The 13,109-nt window shown below is 45.4% G+C and overlaps 1 protein-coding gene and 1 pseudogene across 1 annotated transcript in view; both read left to right on the forward strand.

The window, feature by feature from the left end:
* BARX2 (BARX homeobox 2) overlaps nucleotides 1-13,109 on the forward strand; it is a 62,605-nt gene that overhangs the window by 24,719 nt on the left and 24,777 nt on the right. The window lies entirely within an intron of this gene.
* LOC105887576 lies at nucleotides 1,826-3,476 on the forward strand (annotated as a pseudogene).

Below are 13,109 nucleotides of genomic sequence, written 5' to 3' on the forward strand. Positions count from 1 at the left end.
AATATAGCACACACAGCTCCAGCTTCCAGGCAGCCTTGGGCTGGTGGGGAGACAGATGTGGGAGTGACAGTTGTATTGCAGTGACACAGCTACTGCAGAAGAGGTGGCCGCTGCAGAAGTGTCTGGGGATGTAGGGGAGAGGGGACACTGCAGGGCACCTCACAGGAATCAGTGACCTAGATCTGCCAGGGGACTGTGGAGAGGGTGGAGCTGTAGAGCTCCGTGTGCTGAGTTAGCCGGCCTCACAGTGATCCGTATCTGCCCTTCTCACTCTCTGAGCCTGCATCCTACAGCCAATGGCAACTTGATTCACATACAATAGATGATGATGGTGGTGATGATGGGGGGGAGGGGAGAAAAGCCGAGAGAGACCGCTGGAGAGGTTAACAAAGTAGGGCTGATGAACTCTTTTTAAAGTGAAGTTTAAAAAAATGTAGCTGTGAGTGTCTTTGGTTTTAGTGTACCCAAGGAAGCACCGAGTGGGCATCTAATGGGCAAAGCTCATACAGAAAGGATGTTCTGGGATTCCCTTGGCATACCCACCCCCTGCTATGTGGAAATTGTTTTCCGGGAAACCTGTCTTGGGTGTCAGAAAGGTTGGGGACCACTGCTCTGTGCACAGTCTATGAGGCTTAACTTGGGTTGGCTCTTATTTATTTATTTACTGTTTTGGAGATAATCTCACTCTGCCATTCTGTGTAGAGTGCTATGGCGCCATCATAGCTCTCAGCAACCTCAAACTCTTGGGCTCAAGCAATCCTCCTGACTCAGCCTCCCAAATAGCTGGGACTATAGGCATGCACCACCATGCCCAGCTAGTTTTCTACTTTTAGTAGAGACAGGGTCTTGCTCTTGGCTCAGGCTGGTCTCAAACTCCTGAGCTCAAGCAACCCACCTGCCTCAGTTTCCCTGAGTGCTAGGATTATAGGCATGAGCCACTGCACCTGGCTGGGTGGACTCTTCTTGAACTGTGATCAGCCCAAATCTCACCTTTCCCCATCCCCACTCGACAAACAACTATGAGACCAGATGTCTTCCATGTTTGCTTATTTAGCAGACCTGTTCATTCAGTAAACTTTGAGTATCTACTAAATATTCAGGACTCTACTAAATGCTGTTTCTAAAATACAGATACACTTTCTGGATTCGAGTTCAGAGGAGTAGGAAAGACGTACGTTGACATAAACAGAGATCACCCATGTAGTGTGCTAAGTGCCAAGATAGACTTGAGGGTTGAGTGCTGTGGAGCCGTGAAGGAGTGCTGTCACCCCTTATTTGCAAAGAAAGAGGGAGGGAAGAGGGTCAGGAAAGCAGTCCTGGAGGGTCAAGTTCCTTTGATTAAGCTCAGGGCACAAACACAGCTCACCAGGTGAGGGAGAACCAGCAAACAGCAACCTCTGTGGGTATGAGGCCTGGTGGTTCAGACCTGTAATCCCCGCACTTTGGGAGGCTGAGGCGGAGTCTCGTGTGTGGCCAGGAGTTCAAGGTAGGAGTTGGGGCACCAAAAACCTGGGATATCTGGAGAACTGAAATGGTGACCAGGAGAGGATCAGTGATAATCGAAGAAGCTAAAGAGATGGGATCCCACCCTCAGAGCCACAGGAGGACAGATTTAGATCTTTTGATTTTAGACCATTCCAGACTTGGAAAATTGTAATTATTTCACATAAAATATTCCTTTTTTGTGATTTGAGAAGATGTGATGAGAGTATCTTTTACATTTCTAGATAAATTTTACATAAAAATACTAGAAAGGGACTAATAAAGGAAGGACTGAGGCCCCCAACATGCCCCAGATGACGGTCATGTATCAGCCTGAATCGGGATGGCCAGTGGGCAGGGAGGGCGTGACCCTGAGCAGCCTGGCCCCTGCCTGTCTCCACAGATTCCTGTGCTGCTCCATCCACATTCTCTTTGCTGTTCCTCCAATGTTCCAAGATTGTCCTGATTTCTGGTCCTCTCCATATGCTGTCCTCCTATCTGGGACAGTCTTTCTCTGGCTGTTTCTTTCTGACCTGAGATTTCTTCTGAAATGTGTCCTCTTTGGAGGGTCAGTGTATCTCAGCCTCCCCATGCCAGAGCTCACCCAGATGCTCTCCACCACTCAACGCTGGTTACTTCTCTCACAGCATGGTACTTGCCCCAAGCATGATTAAGTATTTGTTGACATACTTGCTTATTGGTTTATTGTCTTTGTGTCTCTAGACTGTAAGCTCCTTGGGAAGAGAAGCCATGTTTATTTAGTCTAGCACAGGTGCTCAATAAATATTTCTGACTGCTTATTATATGAGAAGGCTTCCATATGGATACCCATTAAATGTGGTTGAACATGAACCTTCACAGATGTGCAGTGACCTTTCTTGCTCTCAGGCTAATCAAAGGGGAATCAAATCCACCATCAGATTCTGGGGTGACATAGACCTTGGGGCCCAGAGGTACCGGTGTGATAATACAGGAGCTCCCAGAGAAATTGGGCACGTTTCTTTGCCTTTAATAATTTCCTTTTTAAAGTTGGGGTATAGTGGAATAACTTCTGTACATCTCAAAGGACAGCATGTTCTGGGGGCTGGCACCACCAGGCCAGTCACTGGGAAGACTTTTCGTTGGCGCTGAGCTGACTCGGAGGCGGAGGACGATGAGCAGGATTCAGAGGAGGTTCAGTTAAAACCAGGAGAGACCAGAGGGGTCCAGAACTTGAGGAAGAGGCCCTGGGGGTGAGTGCTGGGGCCCTGCTGGTGGGAGAGGAGGTACAAGACGAGCCCACTGCAATGGATGGTCCCTTTCAAATTGAGACAGGTGGTATGGTGGATATGAAGACGCCGAAGGAGAGGGGTGAAGATGAGATCAGTGAAGAGGAAGACCTTCCCCGGGGACTTCATTTTCTGCCAAAACCAACCCAGGGATGAGAGATGAGGAAGCAGGCATGCCGAGGCACATGAGACAAACTAGGAAGAGGAAAAGGATTATGGAACGTGAGGTGCAGAAGGTCAGACCAAAGAAAGCTGGGGACTGTCTTTATAAACATCTAGAAAATGTCCTGGTTTCCTCAGCAAAGAAGACTGAGGAGATGCCTTCAACCAGACGCTGAGTGGTATCCCTGGGGCGTACCTTGGTGCTAAAATAGGAAATATTATTTCCACGGAGGACGCCAAGGCCGGGCTCCTGGCAGACCAGCAGAACAAGAAAGACAGTGAGACGTCCTTTGTGCCTCCCAACATGGCTGTGAATTATGTGCAGCACTGCCGATCTTGTCATGTGGAGCTCAACGGTCCCACACGGAGAAACAAAGAGCCCAAAGCCTGACCCTTGAGAGAGGGTGACCGAGGAGCAGATCTGGGCAGTCCCCTCTTAACTGCAAGCGCCCTGCTGATGAGAAGGGCGCTGAGGACTATCATTGCGAAAAGTTCAAGAAGATGAGCAGGTGGTACCGAGAGGTGCAGACGGGGTGTACCCGGCCCTTCATCTCCCTCCCCTGAAAAGGCTTCCTGGACAGAAGCCAGCTGGTGTACAGCAGCCAGGTCCCCAACAGACTCTAATTAGTCCTGCCGCTTCCTTAAGCACTCAATTTGTAACTTTTTGAAACAAAACATTTAGTTTTCCTTTGGGGGGTCAAACTCTATCATGAGAATTATAAAATCTCATTTGTGAATATGTTGATTCTCTCTCTCTCTCTTTTTTTTTTGAGACATAGTCTCACTATGTCGCCCTGGATAGAGTGCTGTGGCATCGTAGCTCACAGCAACCTCAAACTCAAGGGTTCAAGCCATTCTCTTGCCTCAGCCTCCCCGGTAGCTGGGACTACAGGTGCCCACCACAATGCCCACCTATTTTTAGAGACAAGGTCTCACTGTAGCTCAGGCTGGTCTCAAACTTGTGAGCTCAGGTCATCCACCCGCCTCAGCCTTTCCGAGTGTTGGGATTACAGGCGTGAGCCACCGCCCAGCCCTGTTGACTTTCTCTTAGTATTTGTTCTGAGTCAGGAGGGAACAACTGTGTGTTCATGGTGTGACGATAACCTTTAGATTGTGCTTTTATTGTTACACATAACTATAATCCTGTCTTTCACATTTTTGAACTGGGGGTCAGAAATACATCCTTGACTGTTTAGGGTAGGTCCAGCTGACAGCAGGAAGATCTAGGATGAGAACAAAGGGATACTGACATTTTCTGACTTGTACAAAGTTTCTTTAAAAAAGAAAAAGCAAAACTTACATTTCTTACTACTTTGAGAATTGAATTATTAAATATGGGATAAATCTAAAAAGAAAAAAAAAGGACAGCCCGGTCTGGAATTCAGCGTCCTCCCTGGGCAGTGGCTTGTGTTCTCCAGCCTAACTTTCTCTGTCTTGTGTCTAAGGATGCGAGATAGTCTGGGATCCTGTCTACTAGTCCAGGGCGCTGCTGAGGACAGGAGCCAGCCCTTGTTTTTAGTGAATCCTTTGGTTTATTTTTTTCTAAAGGGCTTAAGCACAGTTTTTTAAATTGCCTTCTAGAATCTTTACCCCTTACCCCAACACACTCCAGGGGGCCAGAAGTCAAGCTAAGAAACCCTGGACTTGGTTTTCCTTTTTAAAACCAGAAGCATCTTTTGGTGCCTCAGTGACAATAAGTGTTTGAGATGGGGAAATTACTGTCTGTTCACCATTTTTAGCATTGATAATTTTAGAAGGGCTGGTAAGGATTAGGATGAAGTCCATGTAAAGAAAAGTTTAGAGAAAATGGGTTTATTAACCCAGAGATGGGAAGACTGGGAGACCTCAGGATAGTCCCCAAGTATGCCAGTCAGTAGATCAACAAGAACTCGCTAACTCACTTGCTTGGTGATGAGTTGCTTCTCAACCCCGGCTATACAACAGAAGTGCTAGGCTTCCCCACAGACCAGTTAAATCACAGCCTCTGGGCTGGGGCCAGGCAAGTAATAGTTTTTTAAAATTCCCAGAGTCCTTTTGATTTGCATCTGGGATTCAGACCCATAGGAATTGAGTCTGTGTGGAAGTGAATCAGATGAAAAATAGGAGTCTTGTCCCTTTGGTACTTGGCTGGAGCTTGAAATTTAGCACTCAGAATTAATTGACAATATATGATGTTTGTAAGTGCCAAGGAAGCCCTTATTTTGTAATTTATAAAATATATGTAGATGAGGTTGGAATAGGGAGAGATTTTGGTACTTGGGATAGTTAAGGACTATTGACTGTCAGGTGTGTGCCCAGCCATGAAGTTCTGAAGGGGCTGCAGAGGAGAATGCTACTCGGTGCCTGTTCTTCAGAAACTTCTATTTTAGGTACAGGAAAACAAAAAATTTTAAAAAACAAAACAAAACAACAACCAGAGAACTAGTTGCTACTAAGTTGTGTTTGGAAATGTAAATGCAGTAGGAATTTAGGGAGGTATTCTTAGGTTATATTTGGAAAAAGTTTCTACTTACAGTTGGAATTGGAGTTTGCCTCAAAGAACTGCAAAGAATTAATTTAACTAAATAATTTAGAAAGTGAATACATGGCACCTCCCAGGCGCTGTGCTAAGCGTTCCCACGGCTTCTCCCATGTAATACGCACAGTTTACTTAGTAGGCCTGTATTATTATTATCTCTGTTTTGCAGGTGGAAAAACCAAAGCTTATCAAGATTAAAGGCAGTTGTCAGAGGCCACAGGGTTATTGAGTAGTGAAGTTAAACTAAAAATCCGGGCTGTATGGCTGTTGAGCTGGGCTTCACACCACCATCTGTGTTCAGGACCAGGACAAGCCGCAGAGGGAGGCCAGAGTGGGCACAGTTTATTTCTTGTGTATGGAGTGAGTGTCAGGTGAGGCCGAGTAGATATTTGGTTAGAAATGTGAACTGGGGCCCTGTTCAGTTTGTTGGCCTAATCTCTTTAGCCCTTATGAAAACCATTAATAATAATGGACTTGCATCTCTCACACTAGCTCCGGTAGCTTGTCGGGGTTTTGACGGCCCTCTGGTATAATTTAACTTTATCTTTTGGACTCTAGGGGTGGGGATCTTGAAGGTTTTTGAGGCAGGGAGTGCCACGGTGAAGAGCTGTTTTTTTGGGTGGCACCTGTGGCTCAAAGGAGTGAGGCACTGACCCCATATACCAGAGGTGGCAGGTTCAAACCCAGCCCTGGCCAAAAACTGTAAAGAAAAACTCCTTTTATTTTAGAAAGACCACACGTAGACATGAGGATAAGGCAAAAAGATGTCTCAGTGATCAAGGCTTGAAAGCTGAGGGATCTGAGTAAAAAGGTTGATGGAAAAGATGGAGAGGGTTTTTTTGTTTTTTACCTTGGAGAAGGGTGTTCTCTCTGTCCAAAGACAGCAGGGGACAGGGAGTGGCAGATACCTTAGGGGCTGGTGAAGTCTGATATCAGTTGAATGTTCTTACATTACAGTACAGACGGGAGGCTTTGGAGTTGCGAATGTATGTTCTTCAGACACGTTAAAGGCAAATTGGTAATTTTCTGGAATGGTTAAAGTCCTGTCTACGTTAGTTGTAGGCTTGTAAGGAAGTCTGACCTTTGATTCAGTTCATTCTGGATATAATTAAATTTATGCTCTGTGACTAAGCTATTTTATATGGCTTATCTGGGCGCCTTTGAGATAAAGGAATTACATAAGTCGAATCTGTGATTCTAATTTTGGTCTCTGGTAGGATCACTCAGCACGCCAATAAACCTATTTCTCATTCCCCTGCCTGCTGAGCTTCAGTATTAATTATAGCTGCCACGCTGGGTGCAGCTCTTTCTCCAACTGCTGGAGGCCTTTCTGTACTCAAGGGGACCTTCTCCAAGTCTTAGATGAGAGACGTCCATAAATCTTTTCCCGAGGCTTCCACAATGCTGTGCGTACGTCTAACTCACGTCTTTAAATCATACATTAGCATGACATGTAAATGACAGCCACAGGGAGAAGCCGGGCGTGAATCAGAGCCTGTTTGTTCTCTGCTGTTGGGAAGCCTGTGCTCACTTGACACAGACCTTGTGCCTAGATTGTGACTAGTGTCAAAGTTCTGTGGAGATTCTACCTGAGCTAGTGTGAGAGATGTGAATACGTTATTATTAATGGTTTTCATAAGGGCTAAAGAGATTAGGCCAAAAATAATTAAAGTGAACAATGGTGCTGTCAGCAGAGCTCCCGAATAATGAGATAGCAATTAATGACTGACTGGCTCGCTGTGGTTTTTGGCCGTAGGCATTAAACATATCTCTCTCTCTCTCTCTTTTTTTTTTTTTTTGCAGTTTTTGTCCGGGGCTGGGTTTGAACCCACCACCTCCGGCATATGGGGCCAGCACCCTACTCCTTTGAGCCACAGGTGCCGCCCTCTCTTTTTTTAATGCCTTTACATAGTACTGTTGTTTTAATTTTAATTTACCTCGCTTTTTATTTAATTGTAAATCTTCTACAGTAATTTAAAAATTAGAGGGGCCCTCCTCCCCCTGTCCCCCGTTATGTGAAATTATGAGCAAGAGTGGCTTTGGTGCTTTCTAACTTCCTCAGTTCATTCCCTATGATAAACCCTATAATTAGGCTCTTAATCCATGTTCTGATGGTGTTATTAATGAAAATGACAAGTTCTGAGGGTGCTCCTATTGCCTAATAAGACAGGCTCTCTGGCGTTTTCCATGACCTCATCGCGTGCGGTCAGCCGGGCCAGTTGTCCTCTTCATGCTCCCTTTCCCCCTTTAACCTCAGAGTCATCGGGAAAAGCCTTATTTTATTTTTTCAGCAAACCCTGAGCAATTGTCATGTGACGTGCTCTTACAGAACTATTCCAGGCAGCAAAAACTTTCTTTCCTACACTGGTTCGGAGATTTCAGATCAGCGACAGGGGTGTGCTACTGTGCCCTTGGTTGTAATTTGCCCATTAAATGCACCTCCCACTCTTTCACCATCTCTCCCTTCTCCCTGGGAATGACCGGATGCTTGCAAACATTTCCCGGGTTACAGAGCATTGGGTCTTGGAAACTTTTGCCTCCTCCTTAGGACTAAGTTGAATCGTAAGCTGAGGGGTGAGCGTATCCTTCGTTGTATAAAATCTGTTGAGACAATACTTTTATCTGGACTTGGTTTAATAAACTCCTCTCCCACTCTCCCGACTTGCCTTTGTCCCTTTCTTCCTGAAGAAAACACGCCCACATCCCACTTGAAGTCTTATCTGAAGCCCTAGACGGCCATAGATGTTTTTGGAGTAAATGGATGGCTCAGGGCCCACTCGTTTCCCGGTATCTTCCAGACGCTTCTATTTCCCGTGGCTTCTCATTCTTGGTCTGCGGTTCCCAGGGCTTTCAGCTTCCTTCTCAGGGTCCTCAGAGGCCATGCCCAGCAAGACTCAGCCAGTCTCAGAGGTGTGGGTTTCTCCAGAAATCGCCCGTCTCCTGTTGCATCTTGTCTTTTATGAGGAAGGCTTGGGTCCACCGGCTGGCTGTTCTCCACGTGGGCGCCTCAGTGCAAGGCTGTCCCATGTGGTTTGCAGGTGTGCACAGGGCCGGGGCTGGTACGCAGACTGAGACGGAACGTGACTTTAAATCTTCACACACTGTGACTGTGCAGTTTTGCCGTTTCATCTCTCAGGCGTTTGGGAGTCATGCCGGTATCTGGGTCCTAGATTGCCTGCCCAGCCTTGCTTGACGCTCGGTGGTGGTTGGAGGGAGTAGGGTGTGGTTGGGGGGGCGGAGGCAGTTAAGAAAGATTTGCAAATGTTTAGTGTGCAGAGAAGGAGGAGGAACAGCTCTTGGGCAAGGAAAAGTTTGGCGAGAAAGCCTCTTCCTACAGAAACTTTCTCAATCTCTCAGGAGAAGTGGGGTGGCTCGGAGTTTCTGATTGATTATCTCTTCTGTCATGCCCAAAGAATGTTCAAACTGAGGCTCACTTAATTCCTTGCTAGTTCAGAATGCTATTAATAATAAGAAAGAGTGGAGTCCGTCAGAAATACCTGGAGTTAATTTGTGGGGGCTGATTGTTTCCCCCTGAACTCTGGCCGGCCAGAGCCCTAACCAGTAAGCGAGTGGGCTAACAAGTTGCCACCGTTCGTTTATATTTAATTGCTGCCTTAGAAAAATGACAACTTGAACCTGACTCTAATAACTTTATTATAGACCTAACAGTGTCAGCGACTGGAATGGATGGTTTCCACTGAGATTTTTGGCAGGGTTTGGGTGCTTGAGGCTATTTTTGGAGGCTTTTGGAGTATCCTAGGAATACATCTGTCCGATGTCTTTATTTTTACCTTAAAGGACATTGTGGTGTTCCTGCCTTCTGCCAGTCCTCTGCTGAGTTGAGGGATAATGAGAAAGACACAGCCAGAGGGAAGGGGGACACTCTTGGCCTTGATCCCCAGCTCTTCCCCAGGATAGGGAGACAATTTCCCTGAATAATTCTCATCTTCCTGATGTGTGGGGGGAGGGAAGGCAGGATCGGTTTTAAAAGGAGCAGGGCAAACTGCGTGTTTACACCTTTTAGGGCCTAAAAGTTGCTTTGGTCTAAAAATCCTCCTTTGCAGAGTGGAATTCACACTGTGGGTCTATTCAGAATCGGTCTTTGCTGGGAGGGTTACTGTTGGTGTGGGAATTAGGCTCTCCGATGCTGACAGCAGGAAGGGAGATGTTTGGGGAGACTGTGGGAGGTCCTATGTTGAGTAGTAATAGTAGTCTGTATTTGTCTTAGCCCTTTGCAGTTTGCTATAATGCCTGTGAAGTAAAATGTCAAATATTTCCAGGCATGGTGGCTCATGCCTGTAATCCTAGCAGTCTGGGAGACTGAGGCAGGTGGATTGCCTGGAGTTCATTGCCTTCCTGAGCTCAGGAGTTTGAGACCAGCCTGAACAAGAGTGAAGACTCCATCTCTAAAAATAGCCAGGCCTTGTGGCAGGGGCCTGCAGTCCCAGATACTTGGGAGGCTGAGGCAAGAGGATCACTTGAGCCTAAGAGTTTGAAGTTGCTGTGAGCTGTGACGCTACAACACTCTACTGAGGGTGAGAAAGTGAGACTGTCTTCAAAACAAACAAACAAACAAAACAAGTCAAATATTACATTGTCATTTTAGTAATTTTCCATTTTCTGGTAAAATTTCAAAACCTTGTTCTGATATTCATTTTATTAAGTAGGGAGAAGCGATCCTATATTTTAATGAGACATGCTCATTTAAAACCCTGTGCTTTGAAATAACTTTGGTAATGTTCTGCGCAGCAGTTTTCGACCTTATTTTTTTCTGTTGAGAGAATGATGGCCCTGAGTCTGTCAGCGTGGGGGAGCATGGAGCCAGGAGAGGAAGTGCTTGTTGGTTTTGCATTTATTGTTCACAGCATGTTGTAGTTTGTTCCCATCTAAGGAAGTAAATTTGACTAATTAAGGGAAATGCAAAGCAATATTGATGTATATCTCTAGGAACAGTGGCTGCAAGTTGTATGAAAACTCCTCTACCTGTCCTGTGGCTCACGAAAATGAGAAAACACCTGAGCGGCTGGCTGCACGGCTGAGTTCTTTGCCCGTGTGTGTGGCCAGCTCAGTTCTTTGGCCTTGGTAATGGGGTCATTATTTTGCAGTAAATGGATTTCAGAATGTCATGTTATTTCAACCTAAGCTGTTCCCCAGGAAACACGGCTATTTGCCTTTTGCTTCTTACTTGGACCGAAACCAGAGTGCCACCTTCTCCCAGGCAGGGCAGAGCCTCTACAAATAGAGCCTTTACTTTTTAGAAATCTGTGAACTGTGAACTTCCCTAGTTTTTTTGTATGTGGGGGTCGACAAGATCTTTTGGGCGCATATATTTCCTTGGTTTTAAATTCTCTACGTTGAAACACTTTGTTCTCTATTGGGAAAAATTGATGTGCTCTAATAAGAAGTGAAAATGTATCCTTTATCCTGTTTCTGTCTTTTGGGATTTGGGCACCGTGTCATGAAAGTTGGGGGGGGGGCCTGGAGATAAGTGTTAACTATTCTTATGTAATCAACACTTGGAATAGCTCATTGACACACTTTGGAAGAAGCAGAAGGTTTTTAACTATGTCTGAATATATGGACAGCAGGAACATGAGACTATCAGAACAGAAAGTCCCTGGTAAGTTGTATAGCAGGTCCTCATACAACATCATTTCACAATGTCGATGAAACAAAAATTGATTCTCAGCCAGGCCCCCTGTTTGCGTGGAGTTTGCATGTTCTCCTGGTGTCTACAAGGGTTTTTCCAGGCTTACCGTGCACACCGGGTGAATTGGCATGTGCCCGTTGTCCCAGTGTGGGTGAGTGGGGTGTGAGAGTGAGGGCACCTGCCGTGGGATGGTGTCCATCCAGGCCTGGCTCCTGCATAGTGCCCTGAGCTGTAGGGACAGACTCTGGCTACCCCCAACCCTAAACTGGAATAAGTGAGTAAGTACTTACATTATTTGATTTTATTAATCTTTCTTAAATATATACATATGCATATTTCACATTTATTTCAGTGTTTAATAGTGGAAGTGTTCTGGTCTTAAAGTTTGGTGATGACTTGTGACCAGAAATACGCTATAAGAGCTTAACTCTTGTCTATCTCAACTGGCCTGTGGCAAAATTGTTTGTTACCCATTGTTTTGCTTATAGTTGCAGTTTGCAAGGACCTACCCAGGATGATGCTGAGGGTGGACTTACTGTGTTTTAGAATTTTGGATGGTATAAATTGGTGATATAAGTGAAGGAGGATGAATGAATTTTGAACGGTATTAATTTGCTGCTGTAAATGAAGGTGGATGCCCATGAACCAGACAGCCTTCTGTTCATTCACAGTCCAGACAGGTGACCTAGGACTGGATAATGTCCATGGGGGAGTAAAGGACATGTCTGTGCCCAGATCTCCTTCCTTTATCTCCTCCTTGTCCCATTTCCTTGATATTGTGGATGGATCAAGACAGGAGACTGATTTATCAACTTTCTTTTTTTGTTGTATTATTTGGCCGGGGCTGGGTTTGAACCCACCACCTTTGGTATACGGGGCTGGCGCCCTACTCCTTGAGCCATAGGCACTGCCCAACTTGTTAAGCCTTTCTTCTTTTGGAGGAAATGACCCTCCCTCAGGCCCTTGCCATAGAGGGTGTTATTATCATCATTATTTTTAGTGAACAAATCAGTGCCAGTGCTGTGGGTTGTTGGGTTGAAATCCAGTTGAAGGTGTGTCCTTCCTTTCTCTTCTCTTAACATGTATGTGTAACACCCCAATTTAGGAAATATTTCCAAGTGGAAGTTCTTAGATTGGCTGGTAGCACATCACATTATGGGCTGTGAATCTTTGACACACTCAAGCTTCCCCCAAAATAGACCCCATGAAGGAGGAAAGTAAGAGCCTGAGGCTATGCAGTGGTCAGCATTTTGTTGGCTCTTGCCTAGAAAGGCAGGAGGTGGTGGGAACAGAATGTTTGTCTTCTCCTCTGGAGATCTGAGCGCTGGTCCTAGTTCAGACATGGACTTTCTTTGGTGCAACTTTATTTAATGCCCTCTGCCTCAGTCATTGAAGACTGGGTTAGAAAAACTAATCTCTGTATTCTGTTATTCAGTGTGTCATGCATGAGCTATAAATCACACAGCCTCAGTCTTAACTGCGTACAGTGAGAATTATGCAAATATAGTAGAACCATCATAGTTGACCACCTCCCTACACCAGCCTAAGTTGACCTAATTTTTGTAGACCAGACATGTACCACACGTCTGCTTCCTTGACCACCTCTGTATGGTGACCAGTTTGTTACAGTCCCTTAGGTGGTCAACTTACAGAGCTTCTACTGCATTTAATTCAGCTAATATTTGTCCAGTTGACATGTACAAAGTGTGAGAAGAACACTGTGGGAAATAGAAGCATAAGGCATTATCTAATTACAGGCATATGAAGAAGGAAAGTAGAAGGCAAAGACATTAAATGGAGTCGGGAAATATAAGACAGGCATAGTGTCTCTCAGTGTGATATTAATCATAAAATCATTGCATCTTGGTCCTAAAAAGGAACATTAAAAATCATCTAACTCCTTCATTTACAGATGCAGAATATTCAGAGAAAGGGATCTCACTGTGGTCTAAAGGCTTGCTGGAGTTGCTGAAGCTCATAGGCAGGGTTTGACTCTCTGATCTCACTGTGGTCTAAAGGCTTGCTGGAG

This window comes from Otolemur garnettii, unplaced genomic scaffold, assembly GCF_000181295.1.
Source record: "Otolemur garnettii isolate 467f Iridium unplaced genomic scaffold, OtoGar3 scaffold00097, whole genome shotgun sequence".
NCBI lineage: Eukaryota > Metazoa > Chordata > Mammalia > Primates > Galagidae > Otolemur > Otolemur garnettii.